At 29.9% G+C, this 17,626-nt stretch overlaps 1 protein-coding gene across 8 annotated transcripts in view; it reads right to left on the bottom strand.

Annotated features, from left to right (window-relative positions):
* The window catches only part of LOC122510570 (disintegrin and metalloproteinase domain-containing protein 10), a 1,090,443-nt gene that overhangs the window by 583,282 nt on the left and 489,535 nt on the right, over positions 1–17,626 (bottom strand). The window lies entirely within an intron of this gene.

Genomic DNA, 17,626 nt, shown 5'->3' on the forward strand with positions numbered 1-17,626 from the left:
AGGTAAACTCTCCTCCAATTTTTATTAAAATCGGTTCATCTTATCGTGAGTAATTAGCAATTTACTAAAACGCTACAAATTACTTTGACCTTGAATAACTTTGGTAAATATTCGAATTTCGGAAAACTATTTACAGGTTTTTATTATACCATCATAGGCTATCGAAACATATAAGAATGAGAAAAATCCACCGACCCAATGAAAATAGGGGCCCACTTCAGGAATTCTTACCCTAAATAGTTTTCTCTTTGGAACCCCATCTCTATAACTAACTGTTTCTGAGATATTCCATTTGTAACAACTGCACAGCGTAACAACCGCACCTACTATCCGCGAGAAAATGATAGGCCCCTGAAAAATGTTCGAGTTTGACTTAAAAAATCTCTGTTAAAAAAATTATTTGAAAAAAATGAGAAATATTTTTGAAAAGCGTGGAATCTCATATGTTTGTATACGAAAGGCCAATATTAAAAAAAAAAATTTGCATCGTACAGGTGCAAAATTACATCACAGTGTACCCCATTTTTCAAAATTTTCAAAAATGGTCGACTTTGGTACAAGATTTTAGATGGAAGCGATTATTCAAAAAATTCTAAAAAAAGAACTATTTATTAACTGAATCTGTCTAAACGAATTTGCTTTATAATTATTAATAAACTAGCAGAGCTACGCGCGCTAAAGCGCGCGCGATATTTCTGTTTCTGTCTTTTGATACTCAAGACCTTATTTTATTGTGTGTATATAAAAATCTAAAACCTTATGATCCGTTTTCTTCTTTTTCTAAAATATTGGAAAAAGATTACAATTTTTTTTTGAAGAATTAAAAAACATAAAACACGAAAACCAAAAATTAAATTTAACACACTGAGCTATATTGTAAAATGTTTATAAAACGTTAAGGTAATTACAGATTTTTTCAAGATAATAGAAAGGTTTTTTCGCAAATAGAATTAACATTACCAATTTGTTGAAATTTGTACCACTGTTAGATAAAAGTTTTTAAAAAATGTAGTTAAATTTTTTAGACCTGTGGGGACTTGTGAAAAAAGTTATAAGCGTCTTTGTTTTTAACTTTTAACATTGAGTTTTGTGGGAATTGAGTACATTTTCAAACATATTTACTCACCACAAAGTACTTAAAATTAAGAAAACATTTTTTAATACGAGACAGATATATAATGGTTAAATATCTGTTTAAAAAGTGTCATTAGGTACCTGTGAGAGTTGCAATAAATTAATTTGTAAAAAAATTTCATGTTTTATACAGTATATTGGACAGTTGTTTGAACATCTGGAAACATTGCACACAATTTTCTACTCAAAACTAAATGTAAACAAGTCATACCAAGCATTTGCAACACGACTAAAGAAATGCTGTGTTGCCATACGTTTCAAAGTACCAAGCAAGTCAAATTACAAAATAATGGTTTTTGTTTTGATTAGTTCAGTCAAGCGATAGAAAAACTTTATATATATATTAATTATACATCAGAAGAATTATTTTATTGAAGTATTCTTCCTTCTTTGTTAAAACATTGACACCGAGATTTATTAATAGTCATGATATAAGTCGAGGTATAAGCCGTCCATAAACCACGAGGACAATTTTTTATTAATTTTTGACCCTCCCCCCATCCAATATGGAACACAAATTTTTACTTTATGCAATGGACCTTAATTTTGTCACTCGGTGGTTTTTAGGGACGCTGATTACGAATTTGATGTAATTTTTCATAAATTTAAAATGGTGTATTCAATATGGCAGAATTTTCTTTTAGATTTATGCAATTGACCTTAATGTTGTTACTCGAGAGTTCTAATACCAGTCAGTTAGCTGTAAATGTCATAGGAGCGCTCACTGACAATTATTTTAGCACTTGCGTCGATTCACGACCAGCGAGCGTGTATAGAAATTTTTTTTAATTTTTCTTTCCCATATTATATTAGTCATTTAAAATTTTAAAAACAAACATCGCATTCGTAATCAGCGACCCTAAAAACCACCGAGTGACAAAATTAAGGTTCATTGCATAAAGTAAACATTCTGTTCCATATTAGATCCGCCATTTTGATTTATGGGAAACTAAAATTGAATTCGTAATCAGCAACTACAAAAATTCCCGAGTGACAAAATTAAGGTTTATTGCATAAATTTTAAAAAATTTTGTTCTATATATTAAATCCGCTATCTTGAATTTCTTAAAAATAACATTAAATTAGTAATCAGCGACCCCAAAAGCCTTCAAGTAGGAAAACTTAGGCGAATTTAATTACATTTTAGTATTTTGAAAAATAGTCACCACCCCTTTCAAAGTTCCCTTCATATTTTAGGCCATATTTGGTCCGCCATCTTTAAATTTTACATTCTAATTTACTTTTTTTTAAAGTATACAATTTTTGTGCCTCTATGGATGAGAATTGAATATTATTCACGCACGTTTAACTCCTTAGCAGAGTAGTCAAAATAAAGTTTTCGTGTCACAACTTTGCTAAATTTTTTTATTTCTTTTAATGCCAGATATCATTATATTTTATGTTTTTGAGGTTACTGAATCCAAATATTTGGATGGGTAAATGGGTAAAAAAAATAACCAAACTTGAAAAAATGAAATTTCTTTTCTGTTTTTAAAGATAAAACCGCTATATTTAATTTTTGTTTTAAACGAAATTCTTTTTTTTCACCGCGGAATCGAAAAGAGCACACTCAATACCTATAAGAAACATACTTGCGGTATAAAATATAATCTGTTTTATTCATAAAAGTATAGGTTGAATTTGCGCAAAGAATTTTCTTATTTTAGGCGTTAATGGGTTAATCATTAAAATAATATTATAATATTTGGGGAAAGTGGGACAAACCGTCCAGATGTCAATATCTCCGAAATGGCGAGATTGTCAAAACTGTTGTTTAGAATTTCAAAACTACCATGTGTAGTATACCTTATTTTTAAACTAACATTTATACTCAAAATGAGCGTATGGGGCAAACAGTAATAATTTCAATAAGTTAAAATTTGACTGGTTCCCTTCTTAAATTATTCTCTTCATGTAAATAGTAATTTTTTCTATAATTATTGAAATACCAGATTTTCTGTCTTGGTAGTTAAGACTTGCAAGGCAGATATCAAGTTTTCTTGCACTTTCTTTCTTCTTTTCTGGACGTTTCGAGGAACCATGGCTACTTTTTTCGTAATTCGATGACGTTGTAGCAAAAGGTTCTATTGGTGCACTAGTATCTTTATATAACAAAAAAGTTTGCAATCTTATAATCGAGTCAGTCAAAATATAAAATAAATAAACTAAAAAGAGTTGTAAAAATGAAAAGGTTTTTTTATTTTAAGTAAATTAAAATTTTTTTCACTTATATTAAATTCTTATTTCCCTAAAAATTCATGTCGGGAAACATGTTTTTCATAATTTTCTCATTACCAGGAATTTGCGGTTTTCATTAAATTATCGATAATTAAACTGATAGATTTCATTGGTTCTTTAAAAAAATGAAAAGGGCCCATTTTGTCGGTCATTTGCAAAAAAAATCCTTATTTTAAAAATGGAGGTGTAATTGTGTAATTGTCGAAATAAAAATTTGGATATTGCATCAATTTTTTCACAATAAAGACTGTAAAAAAATTTTAAATAAGATTAATATCTATTCTTTTTCTTCAAATGACACAATAAAATTATTGTACCTAATCATTAATCTTGTAAAAATATTATATTAAGCAACAAGGGTATAAAGGCAGCCATTTGTTTACAATGATTTTTGTAACACTAGTCGAGGTCGAGGGCGCCCCGAGACCTCCACTCGTGTCACAAAAATCATCGTGAACAAATTGGCTGCCTTTATTCCCGTATTACATACGATATTTTTTATTTCTAATGCACAAAAGTGTCGATTTCAGATAGCAGACGACAGGGAGTAAAAGTCATTCACTTGTTCGACTTGTATGAAAACGGCGGGCTTTTTACCTTGGGCAAAAAAAGCATGGGACCAACTGTTTTTTTGCCCTTGGAAAAAAATCGCTATTTTCATACGGTCGAACAAACAAATGACTGTTCAAAACAGGCAAAAAGAAGGCTTTTTTAGTATATATTATTAAAATAACTATGACATTTATTTAAAAAATTTCTTTTACATGTAAAAAATAATTTATTTAAGAATTTGTAAAAAAAAAATTTTTCATTTTTATTTCAAAATGGCGGCGATATACGCCATTTTCGAAAATGCCCATTCTCGGTGGTAAGATCGATTCCAAACTTTCTATAACAGATAAAACCAAAAACGAAGTGGCATTCTCTTCGTTAGATATTTCTTTAGGTGTGGAACCTCAAAAAAGTGGAATTTTCTTCCCCCTCCCCCTTTGCTTAGAGTACTTTTTCTCTAAAATATGCAAAAAAGGTGTTTTTATTCAGAATTTCCCTTATAAAATAAAGAGAGTTTGAAATTTTCCAGTTTTTGAGGTTCCACTTATAGGCATGATGACGCTGAATCAAAAGCCTTTTGATTTTTTAAAATCGCTTTAGAAGAACTCGAGATATCACTCTTTCCAGATCAAAAAAAGACATTTTGAGAAAAACGCATTTTAAGTCTTTGTTCATAAGTTTTGAAATTTTTTTAAAAAAATCATCGGATTTGCTTGAAAATCGTTACTCGGGGGTTTTCGAGGTCGCTAATTACGAATATTGAATCAGATTTTTAAAATTCAAAATGGCGAATCCAGTATGGCGGACATTCTTTTTTTAAAATCATTGGATTTGCTTGAAAATCTTTACGGGGGGTTTTGGGGTCGCTGATTACGAATATGACATAATTTTTTAAAGATTAAAAATGGCGGATACAATATGGTGGACGAAAAAAAAATTAAACGAAAAAAAAAAATTAAAATAAAAAAATTTTCTTTTCCGCCATGTTGGATCCCCCGTTTTCAATTTTGAAAATTTGATATCTAATTTTTGATCAGCAACACCAAATACATTTTTGTTTGTCTTTTTTAAAAAATGCAAATGAGAAAACATTTAAATCATACGATTGCTTATCCGCATACAAAAACATCTTTGACATGGTGAAGAATAAGGATGTATAATTTTTGTTTTACTTCGAATTTTGCAATATTATTTTAGGAGAGTATTCTTGACACTATAAAAAATCCTAAAATAAAAACAAAAAAAAATTTCTGGGCCCGCATTTTATTTACAAAATAAAGCTATATTTTTGTTAAGCGCCATATTATTCGCCATATTGGATCCGCCATTTTGAATTTAATTTTAATTAAAATTTTCGAAATTATGTGTCAAATGCTTAATAAATAAAGCATTAACTAACAAATTGAAACCAATTCAACGCATGTAACGCGGCAGTGCAACCGCCCGTGAAACTGCACGCTCCATGTTTTTTTACAGCGCGTAACAGGCTTAAAAAACCATCGGTACACTTCAGAAAGCCTTACCCATTGTTCGAAGATAATTGAATATTAAATAATTATACGAATTAGTTTTTTAAAATATTTGCGATTGTTCACAACTGGAGGCGGGGTGGGAGTCAAAAATTGATGAAAAATTGTCCATTTGGTTTATGGAACAACGATAAAATTTATACCTCTCACTCATACTTCGTTCTTGATCTGCCTTTCTTTTACTCCTTAATCTATCTGTGAGTGAAAAAAGAAAAATAATTAGCCAATAAGGAAATAAGACGCCCATTTCGTATTTTGGCTTGAAAGTAAAATTCCCCACTTTTCCTTCCCCTATCAAACTCTGTTCCTCTTTTTCTACCTGACACGGAAAATGGAGAAAACATGGTACCCCCTTCTAAACCCAAAAAGTGGGAATTACTTTCTTAACTATTCGTCTCTCTTTCGCTCCTACTCTAAACTAAAAGGAGAGACAATACCTCCCTCCCTCTCTTTCTCTCTCACTTTGAACAGAGTATATAAGGAAAGACTAACTTAATATATATAGATATAATAATAATATTCGCCTCTCTTTCGCTCCTACTCTAAACTAAAAGGACAGGCGATACTTACCTCTCTTTCTCTCTATCAACCTTTCTCTCTCACTGCGGACAGAATGTACACGCTCTGGACAGACTGAATGAAAGAATACGAAGATTATTATAGTTAATTTTAATTATTATTGTATTTATTAACAATAATAGGAGGCAATGTTATCTCTGGTTCTAATAGTCTAATTGAAATAAATCAAATTGGATGTTGTAAATAATTAATCTTTTTATTATCTTAGCTCATTAAGAAAAACGAAATTCTTCTATTAATTACATTTTTCAACATTTATTTGGACAGTTTTTTTTTCTTGAGAACAAGTGTAAAACGGTTGCAAATACACAATTTTTTCGACAAAATCTTAACCCTGTCATAAATAATACTACGAACTTCTCCAAAATGTGGACTCAGAATAAAGCTTAGAATTTTTTTCACATAGGCTATACAGTGCATGCCAGATTTTTATTTATGACAGGGTTAAGATTTTGTCGAAAAAAATTGGGTTTTCGCAACCGTCTTACACTTGTTCTCAAGAAAAAAAAACTGTCCAGATAAATGTTGAAAAATGTAATTAATAGAAGAATTTCGTTTTTCTTAATGAGCTAATATAGTAAAAAGATTAATTATTTACAACATCCAATTTGATTTATTTCAATTAGAGTAATAGAACCAGAGATAAAATTGTCTCCTATTATTGTTAATAAATATAAAAATAATTAAGATTTTTTAATAGTTATAAAGCAAATTCGTTTGGACAGATACAGTTAATAAATAGTCCTTTTTTTGGATTTTTCGAATAATCGATTCCATGTAAAATCTTGTACCAAAGTCGACCATTTTTGAAAATGGCAAAAATGGGGTACACTGCTGTGTAATTTTGCACCTGTACGGTGCAAAATTTTTTTTCCAATATTGGCCTTTCGTATACAAACATATGAGATTCCACGATTTCAAAAATATTTCTCATTTTTTTCAAATAATTTTTTTAACAGAGATATTTCAAGTCAAACTCGAACATTTTTCAGGGGCCTATCATTTTCTCGCGGATAGTAGTCTCCCCTACTATAGTGTGTACCTGTCACATATTATTCTATAAAGGAGTACTACGCTGACTGCATAAATCATCTTTACATTTTTCTCTGTGATTCATGTCAAACAAACCAAAAAAATTTTTTTTTTAAATTTAAATTTCTTAACTTTATAACTATTTTAAAGCTATCAGATCTTTTATTAACTAAATTACTTGTTTACGTATACTTTAACTTATCTACTACTTAACACCTATCATAAAATAGTTTTAGTAGGCTAAAAATAGAATTTAACATTTAGCCCCAACATGGGGCGAAAAGTTAAAAAAACAAAATTTTCAAAAAAGGACAAAACATGTATTGTATGCGAAAATATCAGAAACTTTTTTATTGAAAGTGTAGAGGATAAGTTTTCCTACAATATTGACATATCAATATTTGCATCTAAGTGGATTATATTGTCTAAAAAAATCATTTATGCAAAATTTAACCTTTCGCCCCAGTCTCCCCTATTTAATTCAAACACTGAAATTATTCGTTCAAATACAATTTAATTGATTTAAATAAAAATTATTTGACTCAAGTAAATATTTACTTTAAACAAATATTTATCTAAGTTAAAACAATTGTATTAAAAATTAATTGAAAATTGAAAATTCTTCAACAATATACAGTATGCAGTATGAGACTGTATGATAACTGAGTGAACGATAACAAATAAAAATTTATTTTCCCATCTCAATATAAAACTCTCTTTCTCGATCATACAGTTATGATTGAAAAAGTTTTTGTTTTTTACATTTTTTTTAAATTACAAAAGCAATTTTAGTTGTGAATAAAAGTTGTGAGGAAAGAATCGACAAACATCGCACATCCAATCGACATTCGAAATATTTTCAGTTTGCGTGTCTGCCGTACACCTTTTCTTGTCTGGAGACACGCAAACTCTTTTTCAAAACTTAAATGTGGCACACCACATCAGTTAAAAGAAGAGAACAAAAAAATTATAGACACAAGCAAAACTATTAGTTCAAATGAAAATTACGATACGAAACTAAATCATCCGTTAGAAAAATAATTTTGAAACCAATAATTTGGAATTGGAAAATCTAATTTTCAAAATAAAAAAAAGAAAATAGTAGTAATGAAAAAATACTCTTTCGCAGACATTTAGTTTTTTTTATTAAATTAGAATAAATTTTAATTAAGGGCAGGTGGGAGAAAAAATGGTTTCGTGATCGTCGTCTCATTCAAAAAGAAAATAATTTTCGGTTTGGAATTGACTTCTTATTTTGAGAGGATAAAATATTTCGGGTTCATATTTGGAGGGGTGATAGTCCATAAACTACGTTAATAATTTTTGATATTTTTGAACCCCCTTCCACCTCATTACAATTACGTTTTAAATGCATTTTAATAGATTTTGGACCCCTCCCCCGTCCCCTTAAATTGGTAACATAGTTTATGTATGATCCCATAAAAGAAGACTCACTGAGGCGCACCCTTCTCCGTTTTTGCAATAATTTTGCGAGGAAATTATTTTTTTTAACGATTGATAGTAGAGTAATGGAGTAGTTTTCTTAGTTCAGCCGCGGTCCCTAGCTCGAATTGGCGCCACCTTCTTGAAAATGGAGTAATGGAGTAGTTTTCCTAGTTCAGCCGCGGTCACTAGCTCGAATTGGCGCCATCTTCTTGACCACTGACACATAGATCTACTTGTCTGTATGCTCGCCGCCATATTGTACTTGCAAATTTCGAGAATATTCTTTATCAGCACGCTTTCCCCTAATTATCTTGATAAATCCGAACGAGATACCTCAAATTATTTAGGAGTTAGACGACAGGTGGGAAACCATTTTTTCGAGGAATACAGTCGACTACGTTAATAGGGCCGGTCATAAGGAATAAGGGGAATGACTTTCCAGGAAAAGAGTTTCTTCCACTACCCCGGCCCTATCATCAGAGATTCGAAAACGAATCTATAAGTTTTGAAATATTAGGCAAAGAGTGGGAGAAGAGTTCGAGCGAATATCAGGGAAAGCGGCACTATTGATAGAGACCCTATTAACGTAGTCGACTAGACTGTCTACTGTCCGCTGGCCCAAATGTCAAAAAATCTGTATGATCAAAATCCCAAATGGATATGTCGCCGGAAAATTTATTGCAGTAAAAAATCTACTGCAATAAATTTTCTCCAACACTTGCTCTGAAAGGAGTACTTTTCTTGGTAGAAAAGTGTGGCGAAAGTAGAACTTTTCTCAACTGCTCTGAAGAGCGTGGCGAAAGTAAATTCAGCGTGGCGAAAATAATTTTTTGCGTGGCGAAAGTAAATTTGGCGTGGCGAAAGTAAATCATGAATTTATTCTTTTTTCTTGTTCTTTGACCGAGATTTATTTTGTATCTAACTTCTTCCCCACTCAAAACATTCGTCTTTTATTATATTAAACATAAGAACATTTTTAATTAAAATTATACGAAACTCACGAAGAAACCTTTCCTCGCAAGGCGTTGGAGAAAACGTAGTGCACAACTCGTGGTGAAAGAATGATTTTTCTCGAGTGATTGCTGCTCTCGCTACGCTCGAGCCACAAACTTCACTCTCAAAAATCACACTTTCGCCACTAGTTGTACAATGTACTATTTACAAAAGTGAACGTGTAGAGTAAACCAGACAGTAGTAAACCACTTTTCAATTTTGAATAGCTATAAAACATTACTCGTGCTTTTTCCATTGCAATACAAATAATTATTTGAAAACGTATGTACAATAAAAATATAAAAATGTTAAAACACCAAAAATTTTATACAAAAACATTCAGAACAAACAGAAGTTAAAAGTAGTATGACAGTTACACTCGTTTCTATGGTAACTGGTAACATTATTCTTCTGTTGGAACCATTTATGCGTCACTTATTTAAAAACATTCGATAAATTTTTTATTCCGGAAATTGGTTTTCGGGAAAATGTCATTCGGGAAAATGACCTGAATCCATTAAAAACATAACCTAAAATTTTTTGCTTCTTAGGTACCTACCTTTCTTCAGAGTGGATCATAAATGATTACTTATTTTTTTAGTAAATAAATACATCTCTAAATTACTTTAGACTTAATTTTTTCTTGTATCAAATAATTTTTATTTAAGCTAATTAATAGATATTTGCTTCAAATACTGAAATTATTAGTTTAAATTCAGTTTATTTTATTTAAAAAAATTTAATACGTCTTTGTTATTTTTGATGATATCGAAAGTATTTTTGTCCGCAAAACACGATGCCGGGTCTAAAAAATTGCCAAACAAGTCATGATTTTGGAAAAAGTGGGGATAAAGACCCAAAAATCGTGTTTTTGAGTTTTTTAAAGATGTTTTTTGTTTAACTTGACGTGATAAAGTCCTAGCATGTCAGGATTTTGAGAAAAGTTTGGGTAATGATACAAAAAACGTGTTTTATCCCCATTTTTCTCAAAATCCTCCAATTTTTTGTCTTATGCATTTTTGTCTCGTATAGTTTACGATTCAATTAAGTCTCTAGCACATCAGGTTAAAGAGAAAAAAATATTGATGAATTTTTGTTGTAATAACAAAAAGCATTAAAGCAAATAATTTGCTTCTTTAAATAACAATCAAATTATTAAGTTTTTAATTGCTCGAACTAAACAATTTACTTAGTGAAATAAAAATGTTTGATAAATGGTAATTATTAAAATTTGTGATAATAATATTCATTTTTATCAAAAATAATTTTGATAAGAGACAAAATTTATTTGATTCAAATGATCAATATATTATTTAAATAAAATAAATTTTCATTTTCTACATTGAATTTAAATAACTAAATGCATTTAAAGGCCCGTCCCGTGTGGAAATGTGGAAATAGCCCGAGTTAGCCATGACAAAGTTAGGTTTCTGGTCAGGGGCAAGCTTGTAGTGGGGCTCCCCGGACATAGCATGGCTAGCGCCCAGATTCAATTTCCACACGGGGTATTTAGAGTCAAAATTAATAAACGAAAAGTTTGAAAATTCGTTGAACCGCGCACGTCTATATATATAATTATATATGTATACAATTACGAATAAATAATTATTCATTGCAATTAGTATTTATACAAGTACAACGAAATGGATTAATTATATTCAAAATTTAAATATATGAAGGAAAATGATTGCTCGATTGAATGTGAAACATGTTGTTGGAAGCTGGTATCAATTTTAGACGCATGAAAAGAGATTACGTCAATAGACACCACGAATCTGGTTTTGCTACGCGCATTAATCATCCTTTTTGTTGCATTTATATCTATTGTTCAATAAAATTGATAGTCGACCAATCTATATATACATATGCGATTGGCATGAAATATACACACAGAATGTTGTATATGTCATTACTTGATATAACACTATACATCATCTATATATATCTTCAAAATTAGTATATTTATAAAAGTATCCTCTCTATATATCTTCATTGTATCAGAATCCGCAAATGAAAACAATTTATAACAATCTATTTCCTCTCATAAAAAAATTAATTTACCAGTTTTAAATTAAGTGTATATAAAAAACAGAACGACTTTTTTGAAAGTGAATTTATTTATTTTACCGATATTTAATTTTAAACTATATATGGGAACAGAAATTAAAATATTTCTTTAAATTAGAAATTGAATTAATAAAATGAGAAATTCAGTCCACTTCAACTTTTGTTTATGGGAGAGTTTTCATGCCATCTGGACGGCAACTCTTAAAGTTATTACGGCGCGAAATTCAAATTTAATGAAGCGAAAAAATGAGGAAAAATTCTGCGTTGGTTATTACTTTTCCAATATTTAAATCGAAATTGTCAAGTATTTTAAAATAAATATAATTATTATAATTTAAAATTTTAATTAAAAAAATGTTGATTTCAGTTGAAAAATGAACCTTTGCACTATACCAGGAGCTATCGCGAAAGTTAAATTAAGAATTTTAAAAATTTCAAATTAAATTTTAATTTGAAAATAAAAAGTATGAAATTTTGATAAAAGTGTTTTGAAATTTTTCAACACTATAGTTATTGAATATTTTCTGTACAGGTATAGAAAATTTCTCCGGACGTGAAACAAAATATATTTTCTCTACATGTGCCATTATTTTTTCATCCCAACTGGTCGAAATAACGAAGCCATTTCTTTTTTAGAATAACGTAAATTATCAGCGCGCGCTCGCAACTCTTCGATCAGCTGTGCGACAAAACGATAAAGGCAAATAATACAAACGACCCCTGGAACTAGAAACCAACTCGTACCACCTACGACATGGCACTCAACTAGATTGACAATCTCGTTAGAAAATAAAGTCTCACTTCGCCATACCAAGTTTTATAAGTTCCGATAACTACTTTTTTTAATTATTCTATCGTCCCTTGCAATTTAATTTCTTTGTTTAATATCTATCCCTTCAATTATAAATTTTATTTACCCCCCGACTGGAAGCTGATTCGTTTATATGAATGTCGCGTATATGAAACACAGTTGCGAGTTGGCTCTAATTGTTAATTTAAAGTTTTAATTTTAATCTCAACTCGTCGTGATTCTTTCGTAGAAAAAAAGTCTCTTCGTAAATCAAAATAATTCAATAAAAACTAAATAATCAAAATCAAAAAATTCTTACGTTTTTTTCTTTAATTAATTTAAAAAACCATTACAATCAAGATTGGAGAATTAAAAAAAAAAGAATTGAAAAAATAGTGTGTGATTTTTTACTTTTTTTTAAGGGGGTTTAATGGAAAAAAAATTCTGGAAAAAGCACAACTATTTTTCTTGTTATTGTATAAAAACAATTTTATTTTTCACTATAGCGAGGGAAATTGTAAATGATTTTCAGTTTGGAAAACGGTTAATGGTAACGGAATGGAAATAACAGTATTGGAAAACCCCGAGGCAAAACTAATGTAATTACTAGTTGATTAACAATGTATTAATGTTAATTTTAACTTTCTTGTATCTGTATGTGGAGTATAAAATTTAAAAATTCCAGAGAGATTTTTATTAAAACTCCTAGAACTCTGAAATTTTAAAATTTTAATCTGCTTTCTATTATTTCTAAACTTTTTTTTACAAATGTTAAAAAACGTATCAGAATAAAATAAATAATCAATACCACTCAGGGGCGGATCCAGACAAGGTTCTTGGGGGGGGGCATCTGCTAGACGCTAGCTTAATGACCTATTATGAATGAAATTTTTATTTAAAAAATTCCAGGAAGTTTGAATTCTCGGGGGGGCATGCCATTGTCCCCCCCTGGATCCGCGCCTGATACCACTGTAGGAAAATTATTTGTTTGTATTAAATTGTCTGGAAAATGTTATGCGCCTGTAAATTGGCAATTGCATGGCACTCAAGAAATTTCGGAGAGACTGATGCAATTCGGGGAAACGGACCTTTTGGGGTGAACTTTTAGCGCGATAGTAAAACGATCGTCCGCGTGATTTTGGGCCTCATTTGCTTTTTGTTCTCGTAAGGGGATTTTCCGCGCCATACTTTGAAGTCCGATGCTGTAGACCTCAAAGTAAAGAGTGCATTCGTTTTTAATATTAAATTTTCGATTACTAAATTTTCTTTTTGCTAGTGTTCTTTTTTTAAATATTATTTCCAAATGTTATGAAATATTCAAAATTGTGTAGTGTGGCGTTAATCTGTAAATGGGCAGAAAAATTGTTGGAGCGTCGTTTTGAAGCTAAATAGGCGAGAAACTTACACGGGCGATCGTATGGGCAAAATTGAAGCCGAATATAATTGAAATCTCCTCACTAAAAAAAGGATCAATTAGAGAAAAAAAGGAGGAAACTGTGAGACCTCACATCCTCGTCAAAATTAAGGATAACACCGTTTCTCCGCATCCAAACCGCTGCCGATATTTCCCCTGAGATCTAAAAAACATCGATGAGTATCAAAAATTATCGAATTTTAAATTTTATTTACAAACGTAATATTGTTTTTCATTTTATTTATAATTAACTTCATGTCCGAAATTTATGTTTAAATGTGTATGAATGTGTGTGACTGTGACGAGGACTTTTGCTTAATTATAATAATTCTTTTGACTCGAGTCATTGTTTAAATAGATTGTGTAAATATATTATATTCATTGAATAATATTTTGTGTTTGTTTCTTGAGTTTAAATTTAATCTATATCTCCTTGATTTGGTTTTTGATTCTTTTTAATGTTTAAATATTTTTATAATTTCTTGTAAATAATAATTTGTTTCACCACTACTGAGTGGTGGTTCTTATTACTTTTCCGCAGAAATTAAAATTTTCAAAAATTTTAAATTAGAACCTTTTTGAAATTCATTCATAACTATCTTTGATAAACATTATTCTTGAGTTATTATTAGTATCGTTTGATTATTTAAGAAATAAATACAATAGGAAAGGATTTTTATTGAATCAGAGTGAAATCGTGTTTAAGTATATATTTACAATCTTTATCATATATTTTGAAAAAATATTTAACACTTCTATAAGATTATACTTTTAAAAAAGATTGAATTTCACGAATAACCGGCTCCTGAGCAAGTAGATTTAAAAAAAAGACATTTAGCAGAAGTATGAAAAAGAAGATTAATAGTAGAGTGGAGTGAAAAAAACAAATTTTTTTTTCTTTTTGTAAGAGTTTTACGAAATCACTGCAAGTGACTTTTTTTGCACCACCTGGTGGGGGAAAAGCGACCTCGCAATTTTAGCAAAATATGTTATTAATTTTGGTATTTTTATAGTTTTCCTTTATTTATATGACAAAAAATGTTATTTTTTAAATATTTTATTAATAAATTTTTGTTTTCGATTTACAGTACCATGTTTCGTACCTTTTCTAAAAGTCACCTTAAGTTTCACCACAGATACCATATTTTTTGAAAATGTTTATTTGTTGTTTATTTTTGTACTCTCTAAATCTGAATCAGTGAAAATATCACTGATTTTTCCAGTGAAAGAAAGTTTCACTGTTTTACCAGTGATTATCACTGATCTAAAAGTGACAGCGACTGATGTAATCAGTGAATCAAAACAGTGACTGAAATACCAGTAAGATTCACTGTTGAATCAGTGACATTGCTAATCTTCTATTTGTTTAATAACTCAGTTTAATTTAATGATTATAGAGGAAGTATTGTAATACATAATTTTTCGAGTTCGACTTTTTGACATATCTTTATGTTATTTGACCTCAGGAGTTCAAAAATGACATTTTGTTAAAAAATGTCATTCCGCGTGTGTGTGTGTGTGTAAACATCACATTTTCATAAATATCTTGAAATCATGAAGAGCTTTTGTGTTGAATTTTTTTTTAAATTGTAGATCTCACCTGCGGACATAAAGTGAGAGTACTTTCTGATATATTAATAAAGTTTAACTAAATTTTTTTTTTATTTTTAATTTTGCAAAAAAAAGTTTTTTGTCCATAACTTTAAAAAAATGTTAGGACACCTATAAATGTTTTTCCATAATTTTGTAGAGTTTTTTTAGACGCATCTTTTGAGGCCTATAATTGAACATTTTTCGTCCATATTAACCGGAGTTATTAAACTTTTAAAAATAAAAAATTTTGGAGAATAAGACTTTTTTGAAAATTTTGTTGAAAAACGTAGAAGTAACTTTAAAATTATCGTTATCAACTTGTAGAGCATAAAAAAACGCTTCGATTGACCTATTTTTGAACCTAATTCGAGAATAAATTTCGAAATTATTGGTATTTTAAAAACCAAAAATTGTGAAAAATGACATTTTCTCAACTTTTTTGTTTGAAAATTTTTATTTAACTATTAAATTATTGTAACTATCTTGTAGGGTAATTAAAAATACATTGATTGACTCAAAATTTAATCACTTTTACCATATTTATAAAAAGTTATTCATATATTTCTATTATTTTTATCTCCATGAGGAAGTAAAGTGTTCATGAAATGAGCACCAAAATTATAAAAAAATATACAACTTGGCAGCGGTTTTTTTAAATTAATCATCATTTTGAATAATTGCGCGCTTTATCGATAAATCGACTATTCGTTTGTGTTCGATATGTGTATGTCAGGGAGTAAGACTAAGGAGACTGAACTGACTGTGTGAAGTCTCTCAAAAATGAAACCTTTTTCTGTAGGGGAACTATACTCGCAGAATGACAAAACTTATGCTCCGTGCGCATGCGCAGTACATGCGCATATTGCCCTCTCTTTTCAGTTTTTAAGCAATCCAACACTCAGACTAGTATCACCTATATTTAGATTCTTAAAACTTTGTAATATAAAAGTCTAACTTTTATATTCTTCTACCAGGTATCATTCCAATTTTTTTTTTTTTTTTTTGATTAAAATTCTCTCCATGCGTTCACGAGTCCGCTCGATTGGTGCGGTGTCGTTCTCTCTCTCTCTCTCTCTCTCTCTCTCTCTCTCTCTCTCTCTCTCTCTCTCTCTCTCTCTCTCTCTCTCTCTCTTCAACTACGGTTGGAGAGAGAGAGAGATTGTGCGCTGCTTTACCTCCGAGTACGGTGTGGACTCGGTGAAGAGGCGGCTTGTTACTTATGTTTCAGATAGATCATGGCTGTATGTGCAAGGCTTTAGTCCACAGTACATTGCCAATGTGTCGTGAGTTGTATTCAACCCATGACTATAATAAGAAGAAGAGAAGAAGCCCTTTTTTTTATATCGTAAAATATGAGCAGGAGTTCGGTTTTGACCGTTCCCAAGTACAGTTCTCAAGCACTAATTTAAGTGAGGATTCACCTCACAATGTCTATAGTTCTCTAATTTTGACTTATTTGTAATTTTAAAGTGTCTAACTTCAAGTATTCGAAGGAAATGATTCTAAACAGACTTTTTTTTAACTTAAACTCATATTTGCAATAGTATAAACATTTAATTCACATTTTTACCTCCCAACACGTGTTCATCAACCGCCATAGATTTATATAGTTTACCGAATCGCGTTTGACGCCATTTTTTTCACATTAACCAATTTCATGGAAACTTTTAATTCTTAACTCTTATTCTTCTAAGTGTTTGTTCTGACAGTTGGCAAAGCCTAAAGTCATTTAAGAAAAAGAAGAAGAAGAAGAAAATATGAGCAAGTGAGAAAACAAAAACATATCAATAGGTTATGGTTATGTTTTGACATATGATTCTTAAAATAAAATTACAAAATTATGGTTTGTTGCATACCAGGATGCAAAACATCATATTACAATGATCGACAAACGAATAAATTAACTTATTGATAACTTTTATGTGACATTTAAAGCTGTTTATTTATAAAGTATATAATTAAAGTAAATTACAAATTCGTAAATATTATTTATTTAGGAATTGTTCAATTGTTTCCACAAAGAATAAAACACTTTCTAGTTATATACCAAAAAAATTTATTCTGAACATTTATAAATATTTCATTATATTATTAATATATTACTTATCACTGAAAAATATACACTCTTTAGTATATATTTTTGTATGCACATATATATTTATTAAATTAATTTTTTTTTCAATTTATTATAATAATATTTCCTGAAACGCACAACATTCACAAACATTAAACATAACCTTCTTAACTTGTAGCTTATCA

This window comes from Leptopilina heterotoma, unplaced genomic scaffold (genome assembly GCF_015476425.1).
Source record: "Leptopilina heterotoma isolate Lh14 unplaced genomic scaffold, ASM1547642v1 Lhet_70, whole genome shotgun sequence".
In the NCBI taxonomy this organism is placed as follows: Eukaryota; Metazoa; Arthropoda; class Insecta; order Hymenoptera; family Figitidae; genus Leptopilina; species Leptopilina heterotoma.